Here is a 26,203-nt window from a genome sequence, read left to right on the forward strand (position 1 = left end):
TTCAGCTGAAACAAAGGAGCAGGGGTAGCAATCATGATCTCAGACAAAACAAAAGCAAAACAGATCCAATTAAAAGAGATAAGAAAGGAAACTACATCTTACTAAAAGGTACCATAAACAATGACCAAATGGTATAGCATCTAAATTTTTGAAAGCTGAGTTGAATGAGCTACAGGAGGAAATAGATAATAAAACTATACTAGTGGGGGACCTCAACTTTCCCCTCTCAGAACTAAATAAATCTCACCAAAAAGTAAACAAGAAAGAAGTTAAGGAAGTGAACAAAATTCTGGAAGAGTTAGTTATGATAGATCTCTGGAGAAAATTTAATGGGAATAGAAAATAATATGCCTTTTTCTCAGCAATATGTGGCACCTACACAAAAACTGACCATGTTTTAGGACATAAACACCTCACAACCAAATACAGAAAGGCAGAAATAGTAAATGCATCCTTTTCAGATCATAATGCAATAAAAATTACATTCAATGATGGACAATGGAAAGAGAAATTAAAATTTAATTGGAAATTGAATAATTGAGTCCTAAAAAAAGTAGCTCAAAGAACAAATCATAGAAACGATCTATAATTTAATTAAAAAAAACCAATGAGACAATATACCAAAATTTATGGGATGAAGCCAAAGTGGCACTTAGAGGAAATTTTATATCTCTAATTCTTATACCAATAAAATAGAGAAAAAGCAGATCAATTAATTTGGCATGCAACTAAAAAAAAAAAACCTAGAAAAAGAACAAATTAAAAACCCCCAATTAAACACTAAATTGGAAAGCCAAAAACTCAAAGGAGAGATTAATAAAATTGAAAGAAAACCATTGAACTAATAAATAAAACTAGAAGCTGGTTTTATGAAAAAACAACAATAACAACAATAAAATAGATAAACCATTGGTTAATTTTATTTAAAAAAGGAAAGAATAAAAGCAAACTACTGGTATCAAACATGAAAGGAGTGAATTCAGCACCAATGAAGAGGAAATTAAGACAATTGTTAGGAGCTATTTTTCCCAGGTATGTGCCAATAAATTTGACAATCTAAATGAAATAGAATAGAGAAGAAAAAGAAATTAAAGCAATTAGAATGCACAATAAGGAAACGATTGTTACTCTTTGCAGATGATATGATGTTATACTTAGAAAATCCTAAAGAATCAACTAAAAATTACTTGAAATTATTAGCAATTTTAGCTAAGTTGCAGGATACAAAATAAACCCACATAAATCATCAGCATTTCTATACATTACCAACAAACTCAGCAGCAAGATATAGAAAGAGAAATTCCATTTAAATAACTGCAGACATCATAAAATACTTGGGAGTCTACCTGCCAAGACAAACCCAGGAACTATATGAACACAGTTATAAAAGACTTTTCATACAAATAAAGTCAGATCTAAATAATTGGAAAAATATTAATTGTTCATGGGTAAGCCAAGCCAATATAATAAAAATGACAATTCTACCTAGATTAATCTATTTATTCAATGCCACACCAAACTATCAAAAAATTATTTTATAGAGCTAGAAAAAAATAATAACAAAATTCATCTGGAAGAACAAAAGCTCAAGGATATCAAGGGAATCAATGAAAAAAATGCAAAAGAAGGTGGTCTGGTCATACCAGATCTCAAACAGTATTATAAAGTTGTAATTATCAGGGGCAGCTAGATGGTGCAGTGGATAGAGCTCCGGCCTTGGAGTCAGGAGGAACTGAGTTCAAATCCGGCCTCAAACATTTGACACTTAACTAGCTGTGTGACTTCAGGCAAGTCACTTAACCCCGATTGCTAGCCCCCCCAAAAAAAGTTGTAATTATCAAAGCAATCTAGTACTGGTTAACAAATAGAAAGGTGGATCAGTGGAATAGATTATGTACATATTACCTTATAGTAAATGGATATAGTAATCTAGTATATGATAAACCCAAAGATCCAAGCTTTTGGAACAAGAACTTGTTATTTGACAAAAACTGCTGGGAAAACTGGAAAATAGTATGGCAGAAACTAGGTATAGATCAACATCTCACACTGTATACCAAGATGAAGTCAAAATGGGTAAATGATTTACATCTAAAGAGTGATGCCATAAGCAAATTAAGAGAGCAGGGAATAGTTTATCTTTCAGATTTACAGATAAGGGAAGAATTTAGGAATAAAGAGGATATAAAGAGCATTACAAAATGTAAAATAGATAATTTTGATTACATAAAATTAAAAAGATTTTGCACAAACAAAACCAATGCAACCAAAACTATAAGGAAAACAGAAAACTGAGGGGAAATTTTTTTGCAATAAGTATCTCTCATAGAGGCCTCATTTCTCCAATATATACAGAACTGAGTCAAATTCATAAGATTACAAGTCATTCCCCAATTGATAAATGGTCAAATGATACAAACAGACAGTTTTCAGACAAAGAAATCAAAGCTATCTATAGTTATATGAAAAAATGCTCTAAATCCCTATTGATCAGAGAAATGCAGAATACTCTGAGGTACCACCTCATGCCTATAAGATTGACTAATATGACAAAAAGTGAAAATGTTGGATGTTACAGGGGATGTGAGAAAACTGGGAGACCAATACACCATTGATGGAGTTGTGAACTGATCCAACCATTCTGGAGAGCAATTTGGAACTATGCCCAAAGGGCTATAAAACTGTGTATATCTTCTGATACAGCAATACCACTGCTAGATCTATATCCCAAAGATATCCAAAAAAAGGGAGGAGGACCTATCTGTACAAAAATATTTATAGCAGCTTTTTTTGTGGTGGCTAAGAACTGGAAATCAAAGGGATGCCCATCAAGTGGGGAATGACTAAGCAAGCTGTGGCATATGATTGCAATAGAATATTATTATGCTATAAGAAATGACAAGCAGGATGATTTCAGAAAAACATGGAAAGATTTATTGCGAACTGATACATAGCGAAGTGAACAGAATCAGGAGAACTCTGTACACAGTTACAGCAACATTATAAAGAACTGTGAATGATGCTATCGGGAAATAAGAAATACAGGAAATGTGGTACAAAAGTCTATCCTGCCCTACAGGAAAATAGAAGGGGAAGGGGATAAGAGAAGGGGGGAGAGAAAGAAAAGAGGACAGACTAGGGGAAGGGATATTCAGAATGCATGCCATCTTGGGGTGGGGGGAGGGTGAGATGGGGTGAAACTTTGGAACTCAAAAACTCGTGGAAATGAATGTTGAAAACTACAAATAAATAAATGTATATTAAAAAATTTTAAAAAAAGAACTGTGAATGACTTGGCTAGTCTCAGTAATACAATGATCTAAGACAATCCCAAAGGACTAATGATGAAGCATACTATCCACCTCCAGAGAAGGAACTGATATTGTTTGAATACAGACTGAAGCATGCTATTTTTCACGCCTTTTTTTTTTTTGTGGCGAGGCAATGGAGTGAAGTGACTTACCCAAGGTGATACAGCTAGTAAGCGTCTAGTGTCTGAGGACAGATTTGAACTCAGGTCTTCCTGAATCCAGGGCTGATGCTCTATCCACTGCGCCATCTAGCCACCCCTCTTTTTTTCTTTTATTCAAGTCTTCTTATACAAAATGACTAGTATGGAAATGTTTTACATAATTACACATGTATAATCTATATATGATTGCTTGCCATCTCAGAGAGGGCGGAGAGGTGAGAGGGATAGAATTTGGAACTCAAAACTTTAAAGAAAAAATGTTTTTAGAAAGTAATGTAATAGCAAAAAGAATTAATAAAAGTATTTTTAAAGTAAAAACAAAACTCTTTTATTTGGCATTTAAAGCCATTCACCTGTCTTTCTAGGTTCATTTCACATTACTTCTCCTCATGCACCCTACATTCCACAGCCAATCTGGGTTACTGGGTGACATTCCATCTCCTATTTATGTGCTTTTGCAGACCCTCCCATCTCCCCTTCCCTAAAATGCTACCCCCCTCAATACCCACCTTTTGGTGCCCCTAGCTAAAGACCTAGCTACAGTGCCACCTTCCACACAGGCCTTTCCTGATGCTTTCCAGCAAGAAACACCTGGCACTCAGGAGAAACTTAATAAATGCTTTTAAGCTGAAATGAATTCAGAAAAACAAGATTTCAATTAATGTGGTAAATACATCCTGGGGGGGAAAAATCATCATTTGAGTGCTAAAATAAAATTAACACCCTCCCTCCCTAGTCAAGTTATAATGATGGCAAGGGAGACATCTTTTTTTTTTTTTTTGATGGCTTCTCTATAGACTTCTTCCCTCCCCCCCATTCAACACCTAGCTCACAGGCCTCCATCCACGTCAGTTCAGGCTTCAAAGAAACAAGGGTATTCAAAAGAATTGAAAGCTTTAGCCCCGAAAGAGGTTATGGAGGCCTGAAAATTGTGCACAAAAGAACACTAACTTTTTCAATGAAGCATTAAGACTGGCTCTCCAGAGACTCTCAGGTTCCAAGCAACTTCTCACACCTTACTCCAATGACTGTGTCCCAGACTAATCCCCTTCTCAATTGTAAACATACAATAGGGGGGAAAAAAGAGCCTTCTCAGCTTTATCTTCACTGATGAAGGGCATGCTTCTCCCTCCAAATGCCAAACCCAACCAACCTTCTAACCGTCCTTTGTCAGACAAGTCTCCAGCTGAACTGCCAAGACCCTCCCAGATCCTCCTATCGAGAGACGGTCCTCTTAAAATGCAACTGGGAATGGGAGAAAATAAGAGTTAGTCACTAGTTACCTCCCTGCTGGTGATGTCTTCCTATGTTCAATAGCTCCATATTGCCTGACAAATAAAGTTCCAACTCTATTCTCTGGGATTCATGTGGTTATTATTGTTGTTCTGTCTTTTTCATGACCCTATTTGTTGTTTGCTTGGCAAAGATACTGGAGAGAGTTGCCATTTCCTTCTCCAACTCATTTTACAGATAAGGAAACTGAGGCAAACAGGATTAAATGACTTGCCCAGAGTCATACGGCTAGTAAGGGTCTGAGGCTCGATTTGAACTGGGGAAGATGAGTCTCTATGCACTATGGCACCACCTAGCTGCCCTTCCACAATCAAAAGCCGAGTCACTTTCCACATGATCAAATTACTCTCTTTTAAGCCCCTGAAGTTAATAATGATGACAGGATCAGAGATTTGGAGCTGGAAGGGTGCTTAAAATAGCTGAGTCCAACCCCTGAATTTTACTGATCAAGAAACTGAGGCTGATGGATGACTTACCCCTGGGGTCAAATAGCCAGCCAGCGTCTGAGGGGGGATTTGAACCTATGACTTCCTGCCTCCAGACCCAACAGTCTATCTGCTGCAGCACTTAGCACAGTACCCAGCATATCATAAATGCTACCGGACTCACCGAGTATATACATTGCTACCCTGGGAGAAAGTTACTCACTGTGAGCTCCTCACACCACAGTTTAGTAGACAGGTCACTGAACTTGGAACCAGGGAGCTCCAGATTCAAGTCCCGCCCGTGTATCGTCCAGCATTTAGCACAGCGCTTGGTACTTAATAGGCACTTAATAAGTGTCTGTTGATGGATCGATTAATTTGCCCATAATAATTTGGGTATGGGCTGCTAGGTGATGCAGTGGATAGAGCACTGGCTCTGGAGTCAGGAAGACCTGAGTTCCAATCCAGCCTCAGACACATAACACTTACTAGCTGTGTGACCCTGGGCAAGTCACTTAACCCCAATTGCCTCACCAAAAAAAAAAGAAAGAAAAGAAAAAGAAAAGAAATTTATATACATGCATTACATTAAAATATTCATCTGTTGGGGTCTTCTTCCCTATTGTGTTTTTAACTCCACAATGGAAGGAACTGCCTTATCTTAACTTCGGACCTCCCCTAATACCTCCACAGTGCTTTGTCCCCTAATTGTTAGGGTCCTTAACAAATGGCATTAATTAAAATAAGAAATAACAAAAGGAATGGACAGATGAAAGCACACGAGAGAAACAAATTCAGCTCTCTGTCAAGGCAAGAGTTCGATGTGGTGGTGTGGGACCAGGGCTAATCATTTTCTGTAACTGGGTTTCCTGGTGGTATCAAGTAACACACAAAATCCGGGTCCTCTTGTGTGTTTGGGGAGATTATCTGGAGCTGCTGGTCACTGGAGGATTTGAAGTTCTTTGGGAGTTTTACTATTAACTATTATTTTGTAACCTTTAAATCCAAACCCTATGTTTCATTTTTCCTAAAATTTGCCCTTGGCTTTATTCATTTTATATAAATCATTCTTCATCATTTGTTTTTGTTGTTCTTACATCTTGTCAAAAATTCTAATCAATGTTTGTACCTATTGCTGTTAGCTCTTATTTAGGGATAAACCCATATAAACATATACTATATGTTTGTATTTTAGACTGGACCTGTGATTTTCTTTGTGTAAGGAACTCCTAGGGAGAAAATTAGCCACAGAGAGTTACCTGGTACGTTGAGATGTTAAGGGACTTTCCGAGGGCAATAGCTAATATGTATCAGGTGGGGCCAAGTTCAATTCTGTAAAGGGGCCCTTATCAGATGGACCCAATGCCTGCATTTGGCCACTAGCTGAGAAGGAGCTGATGAAGAGAACTGCAGCCCTAACAGAATAAGAATAAAACATAACCCCATAATTCACTGGCCAGTCTTCCATTTTAGAAAAAAAATTCTGAGCAATCTCCACGTCATAAAAACATAAATGTCTAAAAATATGGGCAGATGAGAATAAGCTAATTTTTTATTTAAATTACCATATTTATGTCATTAAGCCACTGAAACCCTGAGGTGTGTCCAATCCAGAACTCAGAATAATAGCATCTGCTCATTATTTTGTCTGGACTTGTGATATCATCAGGATAGGGAACTCCCTTTAAGCTGCTCCCTCTGCCAATACAGACGTTCCCCTTCACTACATTTGATAGTCTTAGAGAGTCATTTGATGCATTTAAAGGTTAAGTGACTTCTCCAGGGTCACATAGCCAACATTTGTCAGAGGTAGGGCTCAGAATCCGGGTCTTCTGACTGAGAGGTCAGTTCTCTAGCCTGCCTCTCAGGAGCTGATAAAACCCATGTCCAATCTCACTTTGTAAAACGTAAAAGGTGTAAGGCTCTCTCATCAAAGCCTCACCTCCGCCCACCAAGTTCATGTCTTATACACTTGACCCAGACAAAGAACAGTTTTATAATTCACGAGGTTATTGCCCTTTCCCAACAATTCCCAAGAACCATTTCAAGCAATAAATGTTTAATTATCTTCTTTTATTCCATGTCAATCAGCCCAAATGGTATCCTTTAGGTCATTATGTAATTAGGGTGTTTTGTTTTGTTTTGTTTTATTTTTAAGCCCGGTGAAAGTGAAAGTAGAAAAGAAGGTTTTCAACATCTAATTCAAAGACAAGGTCAGAAGCCTCAAACTGAAGTAACCAGAAGCAGTTAAACAACATGTGTAAGGACTACAGCAATAAGAATGGAAAGTACGATAAAAGGAAACACTGTGAAGAAAACCAAGATGGAGAGAAAATAGAGTGAGAAAGATAAGGGAAGAGAGAGTGGGAGAAAAGAGAGAGGGAAGGAGGAAGGGGAACAAGAGGAGGGGAGGGGAAGGAAAGGAGAGAGGGAGAGAGAGACACACACAGAGACTGGGAGGGAAGGGGAAGGGAACGAAGGGGAAAGTAGAAGAGGGGAGAAGAGGAAAGAGGGGGGAAGGGAGAGAGGAGATAAATAGAAGGGGGAGAAGGGGATGGGGAGGAAAGGAGAGGAGAGGGGGAGAGGGAGAGGGAGGTAAAGAAAGAGAGGGGTAGAGACATACAGAGATAGAAACAGACAGAGAAGGAGAAGGGAATGGAGGGGAGGGAAGAAGAGGAGAGAGAGAGGAGAGGGAAAGGGGAGGAAAGGATAAGCAAAACTTTGTGGTTGGACATGCCACATACCTTTCCCTAGTTGACTGATAACAAACTCATCTTTTGTTCTCATAACAAGAGGAAACAGGGTGGTATATGGGTAGCTGTCAAAGGACAGGCTCACTGGGCTCACTCTATGACTACCCATGTAACCTTAAGCAGGTCATTTCCCCATTCTGGCTTTGGTTTTCCCAATGGTACCAGGGAAGGTGGGGGTACCCTGGATGACCCTAAGGTCCCTTCAGACTTTATATCCCATGATCCCAAACGATTGCCTCTTGGGCAAACTGTTAACCAGAAGAAAACTCTCAAGCAGAATGAAATCACAGTGTTCATTACAAGGAAACAATTTTTCTTGGTGACTCACACCCCTTAATCCCTCGTTATTAGGAAGTACTTGTTCAAAATGGGCCCTAAATAAAGTCCCAAGCCCTGTGAGCCTTCTTGGCAGCTCTGATCAAAGTAGCGCAGCTGCACGTAGGGCCTCGGAGGAGCTGCAGCTGCGGTAGAGGAAGGACAAAAGCAGTTATATAATCTTGTGTAATAGTTAAACAAATAATACTTATAATTTAATTGTTTTCATTCTGCCTTCCCTGCCCCTGAATTTGGAGATGGTTGTGTTGTTTTTTTCTTTAAGAGAAAAGTCTAATCTGCTTATTATACTTTATTGCCAAACAACTTTTCAAAACCAGTAAGTAGCCAGAATGGATAACAAAATTATAGGTGTCCCAAAGCACTCTCATTTTTCTTGATAAGAGGCTCCTAAATTGTATTAATTTCCAGTTCCAATGTAGTATAAATAAGTATATTCAACTCTCAATTACCAAACTAAGTCTTTATTTAATACTGGCGCACTCACTGTTCTACATACATCTCCCGTCTCCCTTCTATGCTTTTGCAGAGGTTGACCCCAAGCCTAGGGTGCACCCTTTCCTCACCTCCCCTTCTTGAATGCTGTCTTCTCCATGAAGCCCTTCCTGACCTCCCCAGCTTCAAGGGCCTTCCCTCCCTCTTTCTCTGACTCGCTTATCTCTCTCATCTCTCTGTCTCTGTCTTTCTCTGATCTCTCTCTCATCTCTTTCATCTCTCTCTCTCTCTCACTTATCTCTCTCATCCTCTGTCTCTGTCTCTCTCTGGTCTCTCATCTTTCATCTCTTTCATCTCACACTCTCTCTCTCTCTTCTTTCTTTCTTCCCCCAACTCCATTCAGATTGAATGAGGAGTGTCTCTCTCCCCCCAAACCAAAATTAAATCTGAACTCCCCAGTCTTGCTGAGCTTTGCTCAGAACTCATAATAGTGCTAGTCCTTGCCAAGATGGGAGAAAAAAAAACCCACTGTCTTTCTGAGATTACAGTTCCCAGAAACCAACACAGCTAGACTTCACAGAGATCTGTCTCCAAATAGTGCTACATTCGCTGAATGTTTATTTATCAGAAGTGAACCCTAGTAAAAATTAAACACTGTATCATCTACACTAAGAAGGCCTCCTTTACTTAAATCAAATAAAATGACTTGTAGAGAGAGTTAGATAAGGGACATCAGGACAGCAATGGAAACCATTGTAATCATTCTCAGGACTGGTTTTAATGGGTTTTGAGAAATATACTTTATCCCAGGGTGGTGTTTAGGTATTTGTCAGGAAGTTTCTGCAGTTCTCAAAAATTGGGAGTAGGAGAAAGCTAGAGATGGGGTGAGGGAGAATGCCTGCAGTAGGAGAGGGACAGCCTATAATTATTTCACTAGAATACATTCTTGTTGTTGACAAATTTTTTCGGACTTGTCCAACTCTCCCTGACCCCATTTCCCATTTGGGGTTTTCTTGGCAAAGATACTGGGGGATTTTGCTATTTCCTTCTCCATATCATTTTACAGATGAGGAAAATGAGGCAGAGTTAAGTGACTTATCCAGGGTCACACACTTAGTGTCTGAGGCAGCATCTGAACTCAGGAAGATGAGTCTTCCTGACTCTAAGCCCAGTACTCTATTCACTATGGCGCCACCTAGCTTCCCAGAAGATATTATTAAGTATTCTATACGTTGTTCAGTATACTATAAAACAACTAAATTCAGACTGAATGCTGAGTGTCTCTCCCAAAACCAAAATCAGATCTGAAATATCCTAAATAGAATGGCAAAAAATAATTTTTATTTTTGTGGCTGTTGTTAACAGTTTAATTTTTTTCACATATTTTATTTTTGCATATATCCTTTCCCTGCCCCTAGAAATATGTTCCTTAATGAAGAATTAAAAAGAGAAGGGGGTGGCAAAGAGAACAGTCCTAACCACCACTTTAACCTGAGTCTAACAGTATATGCAATGTTTCCCACCCACAGTCTCTTATCTTTGCAAAGAGGCACACTTTCTGCTTTCTTCTTTGAAGCCAAGCTTATGATCATACTTGTCCAGCATTGGGTCTGTTTTTCTTTTCTACTCACACTGCTGTAGTCATTGTGTGTATCGCTTCCATGTTTCTGCTTATTCTACGTTGCATCAGTTTATATGTCTTCTCATGCTTCCTGGAATTCTTCATATTCATCATGGCTTAGGGTACAATGATATTCCACCAAATCCATGTGCCACCTTTCGTTCAGCCATTTCCCAGTGGCCATCTACTTTGTTTCCAGTTGTTTGGCATCCCAAAAAGTGATGTTGTGGGTATTTTGGTACAAATGAGGCCTTTCTTTCAATCTTTGACCTCCTTGGGGTATATGCCTAGAAGTAGGGTCTCCAAGTCAACACACACGGACATTTTAATTACTTTTGACACATAATTCCAAATTATTTTCTGAACTGTTGGACCGATTCCCAGCTCTACCAAATGTCCTTCTCTTTCTACAATCACTCTCATATTTGGTCATCTCTACCAATTTTCTGCATATGAAGGGAAACTTCAGGGTTGGTCTGATTTGCATTTATCTTATTAGTGACTTGGAGCAATTCATATCAGTTGGACGGTCAACAAGCATTCATTAAGCACCTACTACATGTCAGACATTGTGCTAAGTAAGAGCAAAGCTACAGTCTTTGCCCTGAAGGAGGTCACATTCTAATGGGGAAAACAATATATAAACAACTGTGTACATGCAAGATGTGTACAGCATAAACTGGAGGTAATCTCAGTGGGAGGATACAGTGCTGAGAGGCTCTTGCAGAAAAATTTATTGCGGAAGGTGGGATTTAAATTGAATTCTGAAGGAAAAGGAAGAGTATTCCAAGGATAGGGAGAGCCAGGGAAAAGGCAGAGGCAAGAGATGAAGGGTGGAGTGAACACCAAGTCATCCAAGTGTCACTGGATGGTAAAGGGTATGGAGCAGAGTGTATGTATGTGTATGGAGCAAAGGAAAATGGGGGAAGACTTTTCTTTTTATTCTAATTGCATTGATCTTGTTTGCACTAAAGCTTTTTCAATTACACATAATCAAAATTATCTGTTTTATCTTTTGCCACTGTCTCTATCCATTGTTATGGTTAAGAATTATCTCCCTAGCCAGTTATGAAAAGTACTTGATATTCTTCCATGCATTAATTTTTAAAATAACTTTCATTGTTTTCAGTAACAAAAATGTACATAGAAACATGTAAACATACCTACTAAAGTTATACAGGTGACCTGAATTGATAGGATGTTTCTCTTAGAGGAGCTCCTTCTACCAACAAAATCATAGGTCCAGAAAAAACTCCCAGCTCCTAGCACACTTCTTGACCCACACTAGGCACTTAATAAATGCTTTTTGATTCACCTTAAAATAGTTGCTTTTAATCCTGAACCCACACCTTCTTACTCCAACTGTTTTTTTTTCACCCACTAAACCATGCTGCCTTACCAGAGAATAAAAACACATATCCTGTAGTTGAAGGAAGACACAAAACCAATAAAAGGGGCTGTTAAAATTTCTCAAAGGTCAGGAATCATTGTCATATGTCAAGTGCAGCATTTCAAACAAAGGCTCATTTCCCATCAATATCCACACTGCTTCTTCCTTTGTAGGACAATTCAAGGAAATGCTAATTAAACCTTGGCCACCCAATGTGGCAATCCATTCTAATTCAATATGGATACCAATATAAATGTGTATGAAGTGTTGATGGTAGTCAGCTTTTGCTTGAATGTTCAAAGAACTTCAAAGCAAAGATACAAAAAAAAATCATTATTCAAATGTTCCTTTAGTGTATATATATTACTAAAGCTATGCATAGTTGGGAGAGAGCTAGTAAGAATATCCAAAGAAATCATACTAACAGGAAAGCGTATTGATGATGAGAGGGATGGGAATATAGAGTCTTAAGAATTTTAATAACCCTGCCCTAATAACCTTTCCCAAAAGCAGATCACAAAGAAGCTTTGGAAAGAGCAAAATGAAGGTCACTCAAGGAAGTCAGTATTAATGAATAGAATGAATCCAGAAGAATCAGACACTATTGTTGTGCTGTTCAGATTCTAAATCCACTTGAATCCCATGGCAGACCTGGTCAATCATTCATTTTTTTAAAAAATTTCATAATCTAATGTTATTATTACGAGTAATTACAATGTAAGAATAAAAGAAAAAAATCTAAGGCTAAGTCTTAAGTAACCTCAATATCATTCTCTAAAATACACAACTGAAAAAGATTGCTCCAAATCACTAAAAAGAGAAATGGTTAATCAAAGCAACTCTGGTCACCAGCAAATTGTCAAGGATGACAAAAGATGGAAATAGCCACAAGATTATATATTTAGCACTGGAAAGAAGCCTAAAGGTCATCTAGTCCAATTTTCTCATTTTACAGGTGTGGAAACTGAGGCCCAGTGAAGTTAAGTGATTTACCCAATTTCACACAGGTGGTGGGTAACAGAGTCAAAATTTGAACCCAGATCCTCTGATTCCAAAACCTGTGACCTTTGAGAAAAAAAGGCACACAAAGTATGAGTTGAGTTAAGAATTGGTCCCGCCATTCTGGAAAGCAATTTGAACTTACATGAACTGATACAGACTGAAGTAAGCAGAATGAGGAACACAATATACATGATAATAATGTGCAATAAATGGAAAGTATAAGAAGCCAAAATCCAATCTTCGTAACAAAGATTAAAAAAGAAACAAGAAATTGTTCAACAGACTGACTTCTGGGAACCAAGATGGTGGAATAAGCAGTGAATCACTGTGGGTCTCCCATATGCACCTCCAAACAACCAAATAACCATGAAATAGTGCCCCAGAATGGGTCCTGGAGTAGTAGAGCCAGCAACAAGAAGGGGTGGAAAGGTCTTTTGGCCTGAGAGACTTAGAGGATTGGCAAGAGAGGTCCATCTCACTCGGAGAAAGGGGAAGTGCATTCCAGGACAGGAAGTGGCCCAGCAGGGAAGCCGCAAGGCCTACCTCAGCAAACCCGTGGGGGATCCTGAGCCCCAGTGTGGTTGAACAGTCAAATGCCAATACCAGGACCCCTCCCCTGCCCTAGCATATCCAGGGGAATTGGCAGACTTCAGTTCTGAGAATCACCACATGCTTTGGTGCAGCCCAAGGCCAATAGACATCCTTCAGGGGCCAGACCTCCACAGGCTTCAGGGTAGCCCAGGGGAAATGTAGAAAAACCCCACCTGGCCTCAGCACATGCCAGATACCACCACTAGGACCCCAGCTCAGTACCAGGTAAGCTGCCCTACAGCCTCCATCAGTACCAGCCACCACACACCCTCAACACAGCACCAGACATGAGGATTCTCTATGGGCCTCAGGGCAGCATCAGCCCAGCATCAAATAAACAGCTAGGGCCTACAGCCACTGGCACAAAAAACCTGAGACAAAGCACCTTCCACCCTGGGAGCAGAGATCAAATTTAAAGGAAAGGAAAAAAGACATTCCCCCCCACCCAAAAAAAAGAAAGATGAGCAAAAAACAACAACAAAAAAAATTATAGTGACAAGGAAGACCAAGACATAAACTCAGAAAAGGACAACAACGTCAAAATACCTATGGGCAAAACCCCAAGGAAAAATGGAAAGTCTCCTAAAGCCTAGAAAGAATTCATGGAAGAGCTCATAAAGGAGTTTAAAGATCATATAAGAAAAGTAGAAGAAGAATTGTGAAAAAGAAATGAGAGTGATGTAAGAGAATTATGAAAAAAAGATTCAACAGCTTGGAAAACTGCTCAAAAAGTAGAACTGGCCAAATGAAAAAAAGATACAAAAATACCCTGAAGAAAACAACTCCTTAAAGAGTACAATTGGTCAAATGGAAAAGAAAATACAAAAGCTAATTAAGGAAAACAACACCTTAAAAGTTAGAATTGGGCAAGTGGAAGCTAATGACTCTATGAGACAACATGAATCAATCAAACAAATTCAAAAGAATGGAAAAATGAAAGAAAATGTAAAATACTACATGAGAAAAACAACTGACCTGGAAAATAGATCCAGGAGAGGCAATATCAGAATCATTGGACTACCTGAAAGCCATAATCAAAAGGAGGACCTAGACAGCATATTCCAAGAAATTATCAAGGAAAATTGTCCTGATATCTTGGAACCAGAAGACAAAATGGGCATTGAGAGAATCCACTGATCACTTCAGGAAAGAGATCCCCAAATAAAAATCCCAAAGAATACGATAGCTAAATTCCAGAACTCTCAGGTCAAGGAAAAAATACAAGTGGCCAGAAAGAAACAATTCAAATATTGGAGAGTCACAATCAGGATCACACAGGACTTGGTAGTCACAATATTAAAGGACTGGAGGTCATGGAACAATGATATTCCAGAGGGCAAAAGAACTAGGACTGCAACAAAGAATCACTTACCTGGCAAGAGTAAGCATAATATATCAAGGGGGGAAATGGTCATTCAATGAAATAGAAGGATTTCAAGGCTTCAAAAGGAGAAGACCAGAACTAAACCAAAAATGTGACCTCTAATATGAAGGCCCAAAAGAAGCATAAACAGGTAAAAAGAGAAAAGAAAACATAAGGGATTCAATAGAGCTAAACTGTTTACACCCCTACATAGGAAGATGATACTTGTAAATCTTAAAAACTATCACTGACAATATAAATAGAAGGAATATACATAGACAGAGGGTATGGGTATAAGGTATATTTGAGGGAATTACATAAAAAGAATGAAGGGATGAGAAAGAGGAGTACACTGTTGCAGAAGGAAGGGAGAAGTAGAATGGGGTAAATTATCTCACATGCAAGAGTAGGACGATGGAAGGGAAGAAGAGAGGGGGTGCAATAGGCATCACTTAAACCTTGCTCTCATCAGTATCGGCTCAAAGAGGGAATAATATACACAATCAGATGAATATAGAAATCTATCTTACCCAACAGGGAGGTAGAAGGGGAGGAGATTAAGTAAAAGAGGTGGGATGGGGACTGGCAGAAGGAAAGGCAGATGATGGGAGGTGGTAGAAAGAAGCAAAACACCGGTGATGTGGGAAAGGGTGACACGAGAGAGGACAAACAGGAGGAAGAATAGGATGGAAGGAAATACACAGGTAATAATCATAACAATGAATGTAAATGGGATAAACTCTCCCATAAAATGGAAGCAAATAGCAAAGTGGATCAAAAACCAGAATTCTACAACATATTGCTTACAAGAAACACACTTGAAGTTGAGAGACATACACAGAGAGTAAATGTAAGGGACTAGAGCAGAATCTAATCACCAGGGGTAGCAATCCTGATCTTAGACAAAGTAAAAGCAAAAATAGAACTAATTAAAAGAGACGAGGAAGGAAATTACGTCTTAATAAAAGTTACCATAGACAATGAAGCAATCAAATTAGAGGAAGAAGGAATAGTCTCCCCATCAGATCTATGGGGAAGGGACAAATTCACAACTAAACAGAAGATAGAAAGTATTACAAAATGCAGAACAGATAATTTTGGTCATATTAAATTGAAAAGCTTTTGTACAAACAAAACCAATGCAACCAAGATTAGAAGGAAAGCAGAAAGCTAGGAAAGAATCTTTACAGCAAGCATCTCTGATTTTTTCCCAAAATATATAGAGACCTGACTCAAATTTATGAGAATACAAGCCATTGCCCAATTTATGTATGGTCAGGGATATGAACAGGCAATTTTCAGATGAAGAAATCAATGCTATCTATAAGCATATGAAGAAGTGCTCTAAATCACTTTTGATGGGAGAAATGTGAATTAAAGCTACTCTGAGTTACCATCTCACACCTATCAGATTTGCTGATGTGACAGGGGAGGACAATAATAAGTGTTGGAGAGGATGTGGGAAAATTATGCTGTTGGTGGAATTGAGAACTGATCTAACCATTCTGGGGAACAGTTTGGAGCTCTGCCCGAAGGGCAACAAAACTGTGCATACCCTTTAATCCAGTGATGCCACTGATGGGTCTGTATCCCAGAGAAATTATGGAGAGGGGAAAGGTACCTATGTGTGCAAGGGTATTTGCAGCAACTCTGTTCATGGTGGTAAGGTATAGGAAGTTAGGGGAATGCCCATCAATTGGGGAGTGGCTGAGCAGGCTGTGGTATGTGAATGTGGTGGAATATCATTGTACAATGAGAAATGGTGAACAGGCACATTTCAGGAAAGACTTGTGCAGACTGGTGCAAAATGAAGTGAGTGGAACCAGGAAAATACTGCACCCCGTGTCAGCAGCATCATGTGATGATCAACTATGAATGACTCAGCTTTTCTCAGCAACGCAATGATCCAAGACAAGTACAAAGGATTCATGAAGGAAAATGCTATCTACATCCAGATAAAGAACTGATGAACTCTAAATCCAGCCTCAGACCAGACACTTGACACTTACTAGCTGTGTGACTCTGGGCAAGTCACTTAACCTCAATTGCCTTAAGAAAAAAAAAACTGATGAACTCTGAATGTAGATCGAAACATATTTTTTTCACCTACTCTATTTTTTCTACATTTTTTTTCCTTCTGATTTGTTTCTTCTTCCACAACCATGATGAATATGGAAATATGTCTTACATGATAGCATATGTATAAATTATATCAAACTGCCTACCATTTTCAAAAGAGGGGAAGGGAAGGAGGAAGGAAAATTTGGAACTCAAAATCTTGTAAAAATGAATGCTAAAATAAATAAATAATAAATAATTTTAAAAAGACAAAAAGGGAATTATTCAACAAAACCAAACCATCAATTGTACCTGTCAGCATATGAAACATTTCATATGCATAGTATCCCACCTCTGCAATGAAGGGAGGAAAATGCATTTCCTCAATTCTTCTCCAGCTCAAATATTTTAATTATAAAGGATTGAATTTCAAGGAAGATCAATATATTCAGAAATGAATGTGATATTTTAAAAAAGGCATTAATAGAAATTTTAAAATACTTTTTAAAAATACAGTCCATTGAATTTTCCAAACTATTAAAAATTTGGGCATTAGCAAGAAAGCTATAACATTTGAAAAACTCAGGACTTTTTACTTTGCTGTTGTCATAAAAGTTAAAGAATCCATTCAGGAAAAGGAAATGTACTATCCTCTGACCCCTTCTCTTGCCCTCAAAGAAAGCCTTCTGCTGCTCTTAAAAATTTAGGAAAACACCAGCAGAATCTCGGACAGACTTTTTTTTTCAACACTTGATTATTGTCATTGAAAAAGAAGGACCATAGAGAGAAAAATATTGAAGTCTGATGATTCATTTTCATTCTCATATTCTCTCTCTGTCTCTCTCTCTCTCTCTCTCTCTGTCTCTCTCTCTCTCTCTGTCTCTCTGTCTCTGTCTCTCTCTCTCTCTCTCTCTCTCTCTCTCTCTCTCTCTCTCTCTCTCTGAAAAAATACTTGCTTTGCAAGCAAAGGTCAAATCCCAACTGTCTAATTCAACATGTATTAAATGACTGTTGCGTATGAGGCTTTGTGCTACACATCTGAGAATACAAAAATAAAAATGAAACAATCCAAGTCTTCTAAGTAATTACATTCCACTATCTGTGTGCCTACCTGCCCCCTCTTCCAAGATCCTTCACTCCTTTGGGATTTGATTTACTCATCTGTAGGTAGCCTTTTACTAGCAAGGGCTGATGGGAAGTATAGCTCTTCTGAGCTGGAAGGACTGAAGGATAATGGAAACAAGCAGTTATGAAAGTAAGGGGTGGGGTTTTCTTGGCAAAGATACTGGAGTCATTTGCCACTCATTTTACAGAGGAAGAAACTGAGGCAAGCAGGGTTAAGTGACTTACCTATGTGTCTGAGGCCAGATTTGAACTCAGGAAGATGAATCTTTCTGATTCTGGGTTCGGCACTCTATCTACTATAAACCAAGTTTAAATCCAGCTTCAGACACTTACTAGCTGAATGATGTTGGGTGAGACACTTAACCCTGTTTGCCTCCATTTCCTCATCCATAAAATAAGCTGGAGAAAGAAATAGCAAACTCTTCCAGTAGCATCTTTGCCAAGGAAACTCCAACTGGGGTCACAAAGAGTCAGACATGACTGAAACAACTGAACAGCAAATAGGGAAGGATGAAAAGGAACTGGTGACTCTGAGACCTAGACGTAACCAGGAGCCTGTGATGAAGCACTGTCTCTGAAAGCACAAGGGGTAGAGACTTCACATAAAATGAGGAGGTCAGGTTAAATTATCCCCAGAAGTAATACAGTAGAAAATGTAGATGATATAAAGCCAAAAGATATCAATAAATACCTATTTCTTCCAATAGAAAAATTATAGCACTTTGAAAGTATTCCCCTTCCTTAGCAACAACTTCTAAGGTGGAAAAAATGAAAATACTAACAATTTAACATGAAAGTACATAGTTAACAAGAGAGTAAAGTTGAATAAGTTCACCCTCTGAAGAACTAGATCGAGGGGACAAACAGGTAAGAGATTTCACAGGAGTAATGGAGAGAATGCTGAATCTGGTGCCAGAGCAATCGGGCTCCAATTCAACCTCTGACACAACCCATTTGGCCTTGGCCAAGACAGTCAACCTCCCTGGGTCTTAGCTTCCTCAGCTGAGATATAAGGAGGTTGTACTAAACGGCCACTGGGGTCTCTTCCAGCTTTTTATATGTGACCCTATGGTCATCAGTTCAGTAAACGATTCAGTTGAAATGAATACCTAATCAAGATTTAATATTTTAATGTATACATGATCTCATCCAATGGAGCAGATCATCTAGATAATAACCCATGCCTCTACCTTTATTGTGGAGGATTGGATTGCATACTGAGGCTGCAATCAGGAAGAGCTAAATTCAAATCCACCCTCGGAACTAACACTGTGACCCCATGGAAGTGACTTAACCTCGGTCTACTTCAGCTTCCTCATTTGTAAAATGAGGATAATAATAGCACCTACCTGTCAGAGTTGCTGTGATGATATTTATAAATGACATGATATTTGGAAAGTACTTTGCAAACTTTAAAGCATTATATAAATGGTAGTTATTGTTGTTGTTGTTATTCAAGACTTTCTGCAAACCCTCCGAGGAAAAACTATCTTGTCAACTGGGGATTGACTTGGATTCTTTGACGTTTTGGATACCTCTAGACAAAGCGTGCCCTAGTCTCTTCTTCGCCCTGACCAACGCTTCCCTCCAGATATTACCCTGCTTTTATTTTGTATATTTTTACATACATACATTTTGTTTTCTGGATGGCATACAAGCTCTTTGAGGGTAGGAACTGCTTCCTTTCTATCTTGGCATCTCTAGCCCCCCGCTCGGCTCCTGGCACACTGTAGGAGCTTAATAAATACCCCTGAATTGCACATACTGTCATATCTGATTGTTGTTGTTTTGCTGACCTATCTTCCCCTGCCCTCCATCCCTTTCTTTTTTATTCATTATTAGGAGGGATAGTTCAAGGTAATGTAAAAACCCATGCAATCAACAAGAAAACATTACAAATAAATAAATAAACAGGTGCCCACTGATTAATGCCAATGTAGCCCTTGGGCCTTCTCTTAGCTATTATTTACCCTTTCTTTATATATATACAAATATGAGACTCATGAAAAACCTTAAAGCTTTAGTCAAAAATCCATCTGGGATATTGCTCAAATGGGACAACTGAGGAAATCAGACTACAAAGAAATGTGTCCAAATTAGAAATGACATTATAGGGGGCAGCTAGGTGTTGCAGTGAATAGAGTACTGGCCCTGAAGTCAGGAGGACCTGAGTTCAAATGTGGCCTCAGACCTTGACAGTTACTAGCTGTGTGATCCTGGGCAAGTCACTTAACTCCAATTGCCTTAAAAAAAATGACATTATGAAATATTATCATCTTAAAATAAAACTAATGTGTGTTATGCTCACTGAATTAGAGAAAAACTCTGAGACATAAATGAAACTCAATAATTCATTCAGCTCTCAGTTCCATAGTACAGGTATAAATTACATGTGAGGAGTCTGATGTCATTCAAAGTCACTGGCTGTCTAGATTACTTATGGGTTCCAAGTGAAAAATTCAACCTTACAAATCCATCAGTGAAACTACATAATAATGAGGAGAAAGAACGTAAACTGTGGATTGTGTGTGGGGATCAGCTCAACTGATTAACGGGTTAGGCAGGATGCCCAATTTGCTTTAAATACAAAGACCAAAGAATGAACAAATCAAACAGAAGAGTTTGTGAAGCGCCTACTGTGTGTTAGGCACTGGAAATACAAAGACAAAAATGAAACAGTCCTTCCTGTCAAGGAGCTTATATTCTCTTGGGAGAGAGAGCATTTGCACAAATAACTATACACAAAATTAATCTAATGTTATTTGGCTGGGGGAGGTCCTAGAAGCTGTTGTTAACCTTCGTTCTCAAAAAGGACCATGACATCAGGGTGGTGATACCATGACAAACAAGTGAATTGGATTTAAGTGAGGAAGGACTGTGCAAAGTCACCAGCCTCATTTTCTCCTCCAGAGCCATCTGGAGATATAGATCAGAACAAATGGAGATGGCTCATGCAGGAGATACAGTCTGAGCTGAACTTTGAAGGAAGCTGCAATTGTAAGAGGTGAGGGTGTGCATTCCAGGCGTAAGGGGACAGATGGCCATGGTTATATGAGATAAAGGGTTGTGTGTGAGGAGCAACAATAAGGCTGCTCTGACTGAACCATATCAGTTCAGGAAGAGCAACATGTAATAAAGCTACCAAAAAAAGCCAAATTGAGGTATTTTGATTTTATCCTGGACGTAATAAGGGATCACTTAAGTTTCTAGAACACGGGAGTGACAGAGTCACTCCCGTGTTTTAGAAAGGACACACAACTGAATGGAAAATGGATTGAAAAGGGAAGAAACTTGAGGCTGAGAAGTCAATTAGGAGGTGACATTAATAGCTGGGGTGATAGGGCTTGGGTTAGAGTGACAGCCAGCTTTGTACAAGGAGGGAAGGGGAACGGACACTGGGGAATCCACAAGACTTGGTCATGGACTAAATATGCAGGTTGAGGGAAAGTCAAGAACCTAGCAAGACTATAATGTTGGTGAACAGGATGACTGAGGAGATGGGGGTTCCCTTGACAGAAACTGGGAGGGTAGAAAGGATAGGTTTGAAGGTAAAAACTAAGTTGTTTTTTTGGACATTTTGAGTTCAAGATGCCTACAGGACAACCAGTTAGAAAACACTAATCAGTAAGACCAGAGGCTGAGAGACAGACTTGGACTGAATCTATCTCTATCTTTACATGTGAATAGAGACAGAGACTGAGGAGAGAGAGAAAGAGATAACAAGAGAGAGAGAACGAGAAAGAGAAAGAGGGGGGTACAGGTGGAGGTAGAGATAAGAGATGTATGTATACACGTACATAATTCACATACATGCATCTACATATAAATATAGATATATACATGAGATCTTCATAAAGATGTCAAACCCTTGGGAACTAATGAAGTCAACAAGAGAGACAGATTATACCAAAAGATGAGAAGAGGATCCTGAATAGAGTTTTGGAGGATACCCAGAATTACAGGGTGGACTAGCAAAGGAAACTGATAAGAAATGGTCAGATAGGTATGAGAAGCAAGACAGCACAATCAGGAAAACCTGAAGAGAAAGAATCTGGGAGGACAATGGTCCACAACATCAAATTCTGCAAAAAGGTCAAGAAGGATGAGAATGGAGAAAAGTCGTTTGATTTGTCAATTAAGAAATCATTTAGCAATTTTGGGAAAAACCACGTCAGTTCAGTGATGAGGTCCAAAGCCAGACTTACAGGGATTAAGAGGGGAGATGGAGGAGCAGGCAAGCATTAGATGGAGTCACCATAACTAGTAATCAACAATTTAGCTGAAAACAACCCTGCAAGGGGAAGTTATCTGACCCAGCATATGTACTTAACTTTCACAAATCTGTTTTTACACTGGCTGCTTTTAAAAAGTCAAAAGAAAATTTACTGCAAGCCCTTCAGTTAAATATAAATGATATCTGAAAGGTCATTTTATAAAAGTAATGTTATTTTATAATTATATCTATATTATATACCATATTATAATATAAACATTTTGGCATTATTCTAATATTAATATTATTCTAAAGTACCTTTGAGAAACCAAAGTGCCTCTAATGACCTGCAAGCCTCTTCATAAAATTGAGGCCCGTTTTTAATTCCAATCTTCTTTCGGTTGTACCATATGGCTGGCTTTGAGTCATGCAATAGCACAATTTACAGAGAATTGAAGTCGTGGGTCACCCAAAGAGGAATGGAGAGATGCATGGTAGGCATGAGCTGGCTGTCAACATGTGACCCATAAAGAATTGCATAGTGAAAATACAAAGGACACTAGAGAGATGTGTGATGGAGAAAAAAAATGGCTTCATTGAATCTTAGCCTTAGGAGGGTCCTGAGAGATTGCTCATACAAAAGAACCAGTACAAGGTTCTCTTCCATAGTATCCTTGACAAATGGTTATCCAGCCTCTGTTTACCAGAAAGCTTACTGCTTGGAAAGGTAATGAATTCCAGTGCCAGAGAAATCTAATTGCCAGAGGCAAGCAAGCAAGGGCTGATGGGCTGTTATCAAAGGACCGGCCTGGAGAGCCTCATTACCAGAAGCTCTGACATAAGAGAAAAGTTTGGAGTCCATCGATTCATAAAAATACTTTGAAAAAATGGCAAACAGACAGAGAAACCAAGTGAGGTTCAGATACATGCCTAAAGTAAATAACAGCTCTTGGTGTCCAACTTTTGGAATGTTAGATTTTCATGCTTGGAAACTCATGCCAACTGACTCTGGTCTTGAGTATGTTCTAAAGAATACAATGTAACTTGCAGCAGTCTTTGGCCAAAAGCAATGATGGTCTAATCCCAAAATCACAGATTTGAGACCCATGTGGGCCTGTCTCTGATCAAAAGCTGTACCCTTAATCCCAGCCAGTCATTCCCAAAAATGTCTGCCGACAGTTAGCAGGAACTAGAGTTGACTTCGGACACACTGCCATCCCCACTCCCAGAAACACTCCAAGGGCTTGCCTTGATTGTTTTAGGCTTGCCTGCCCGGCATCCTGCACACAAGAGGTACTTAATGAATGCTCAGTCTTTTCACACCGTGGGCAAGGAGCTCTGTGGGTGCTGAGGATAAATGATTTAAACTCACAACACTTATAATACATGCAGGCAATAATCATAACAACAACAGTAATAGCTCAAACCCAACCTCAGACATCTACAAGCTGTGGGACGCTGGGCATGTCACTTAACCGCTGTCTGCCTCAGTTTCTTATCTGTAAAATGGGGATAATAACAGTATCTACCTTCCAGGTTATTGTAAAGCTCAAAAGAGATAATATTTGTAAAGTTATAAACCTTAAAACACTATATAAATGCTAGTGGTTTGTTACTGTTGTTTTATTGTGTTTTAACTTTTATCACATCTATTGATTTATCTGAGCTTCACAACCAAGTGAAGTAGCCTCCATTTTATAGATGGGAAAATCGAGGCATAGAGAGGTTAAGAATTGTTCAAGGTCACACAATTTGATTGGGGCACGAGAGAGAACCTGGCGAAGTTGTCTAAAAATGTGAGGAGGAAGAGGATGTGAGCCAGGGACATCAGGGAAGGATTTGTGGCTATGGTAGCCCCTACCTGGCCTCCAGGGGGAAAAAATGACAGGCAGGGATGAGGAATGCGTCCAGGCCAGGACAAAGCCTTCACGATTGCATGGACGGAGGATTGTGATATCTGTGTATCAATATTCTGAGGACCTGTATATGCCCTGTTCACTGAGGCAGCTCACAACCATCAGAGCCATTTTGAGGAAGACTTTAGTAAAGAAATCCTAAAGTTCTCCTTAGATGTTTCAAATATATATATACATATACACATACACGTGTGTGTGCGTGTGCGCATGTGTATGTGTATATGTATGTATGTGTGTATATGTGTGTGTATATATGTATACACATATATACATATATATGAATTTATATGAATCCAGAGTCAGCTCCATATATATATGTATATATACATATAGATACACATATAGATATGCTAACAATCTTCCCACATCTGTTTCTCTCCTTGTACCTGCATTAATCAATGAACACCAACATAGGAAAACTATCCCAAAACTCCACATCTTGCTCTTACATCTTCCTCAGCCCTTCCCCATCCAAGTCATATTCCACTCCTTCCACTGCTCCCTCTAGAATTCCTGTTCCATACTGATACAAACTTCCCTTCATTTGAACCCTCTTTGTCTCCATATCCCTTCTATTTGTCAGCCCTCCCCGAAACTTAGCTCCCCCTGCTAACACTGTATCATCATCAGCTGTACCTTCACGTGCAGCCCTAACACACTGATCTCAGAGGGGAAATTGGGATATTACTTTCTTCCTACTGTTCCTTCTATACTCTACCTTTATCACTATTAATCAGCAGACTTTCCACCTTTGAAATTCACAGTATCAAAACTCTGCCCCCTCCCATCCAGATTATGATGGCTGTTGGCTGCCAAATCATTTTCTCTCTCTTTTTTCTCAAGGAGTTAAATCATCTTCCTCTCCTCCACAACTCCTGCCCTGATACTAAGAAACTATAGCATCCATGCTGAGTCTGTCTAAACTGATTCCTGTTTCCTTAAATCCTATGCTTTACTCCTTAACTGTACCTCAGGCACACAGAGATGATCACACTAAATCTCACCATTGCCTATGAGTATTGCATTTCCCTGACAAAAATCTCTGATATTCCTCTATCTGACCATAACCGCCCAGTTTTCTATTACTTCTTATCCCTTATTCCTTACAAATCTATTCTCCTCCCTCACCAAAACTCCCAATCCTTTTCTTAGTAGTTTCTCGGGCAATTCCCCCTTGTCTGGCCACTTTGATTCCTCCTCTCCAATCTTTACTTCAGAGATAGCCAGCTCAACACTTCACTGCCTTCTACTCTTGAATCTCTTTCCCTTCATCTACCAAATCTCAGCCCTGGGTTTTTCCTATAAACCATCTCCTCTGCTCCTGATCCCATGCTGCTGAACAGTTGGAAGTCACATAACCATACTGAATGGGTACATTATAAATCCATGTTATCAAATTTCAACTGAACCTTCCCTGAAGCAAGGTATTTCTTTTATTCATCCCTAATTGATTCCCCATTTCACTCCTCACAAAAGCTTCTCCAAACCTTCTCTCTTCAAATCTCTCCAGTTCCCTCTCCTCCCCCATTTCTTAGCTGATACTCTTTTTGTGATGAGTTTTCATGACGGTATTTCTATCCATTAAGCTACAATGTCTCTTACTGAGAGGAGATTAATATTACCAAACAACAACAACAACAAACTGGGCTTTGGTGGTAAGGAACAGCTTGGGTTTGGCAGCCAACTGAGACAAGAGCTGAAAAATGTTCTGAGAAACCCAAGGCATCATAACAGAAGCCCTGCTGTAACTTGAGCCTCTGAGTGCTTCAAGGAAAACAAAGAATTTTTTTGAAAGTAGCTTGTTACCCAGCCAGTGCTTTATAAGAGTACTCAAAACCAGCCCCCCCACCTTGCCCCCTGAAGTTTGAATAACTGGGATTTCACATTTTAAACTATTAAAATGAAATTGAGGTGCATGAGATCAAGTAAAGGAGGTCAGCATTTCTTTAAGGCTGCTCAATCCCCTGACTCATCCACCTTCCCATTCCTAGTGATTAAGGCTTATTTTAGCAATCTTGTGTGTGTGTGTGTGTGTGTGTGTGTGTGTGTGTGTGTATGAGTGTGTGGGTGTGTATGGGTGTGGGTGTGGGTGTGTGGGTGTTAGGCAAGATGAAACAATGGACTGTGTACCATTCTCATACTTAGAATCATGAGGAGGCATGGATTTCTAGACCATTTTATGTTTTACAAGCAGCAAGGATAGCAAAGCATTT

The 26,203-nt window shown here is 39.1% G+C and overlaps 1 protein-coding gene across 1 annotated transcript in view; it reads right to left on the reverse strand.

The window, feature by feature from the left end:
- The window catches only part of ANK3 (ankyrin 3), a 725,987-nt gene that overhangs the window by 676,219 nt on the left and 23,565 nt on the right, over nt 1-26,203 (reverse strand). The gene's annotated exons all lie outside the window — the stretch shown is intronic.

The sequence above is a fragment of the Phascolarctos cinereus genome, unplaced genomic scaffold (assembly GCF_003287225.1).
Source record: "Phascolarctos cinereus isolate Bilbo 61053 unplaced genomic scaffold, phaCin_HiC Scaffold_3;HRSCAF=262, whole genome shotgun sequence".
Lineage (NCBI taxonomy): Eukaryota > Metazoa > Chordata > Mammalia > Diprotodontia > Phascolarctidae > Phascolarctos > Phascolarctos cinereus.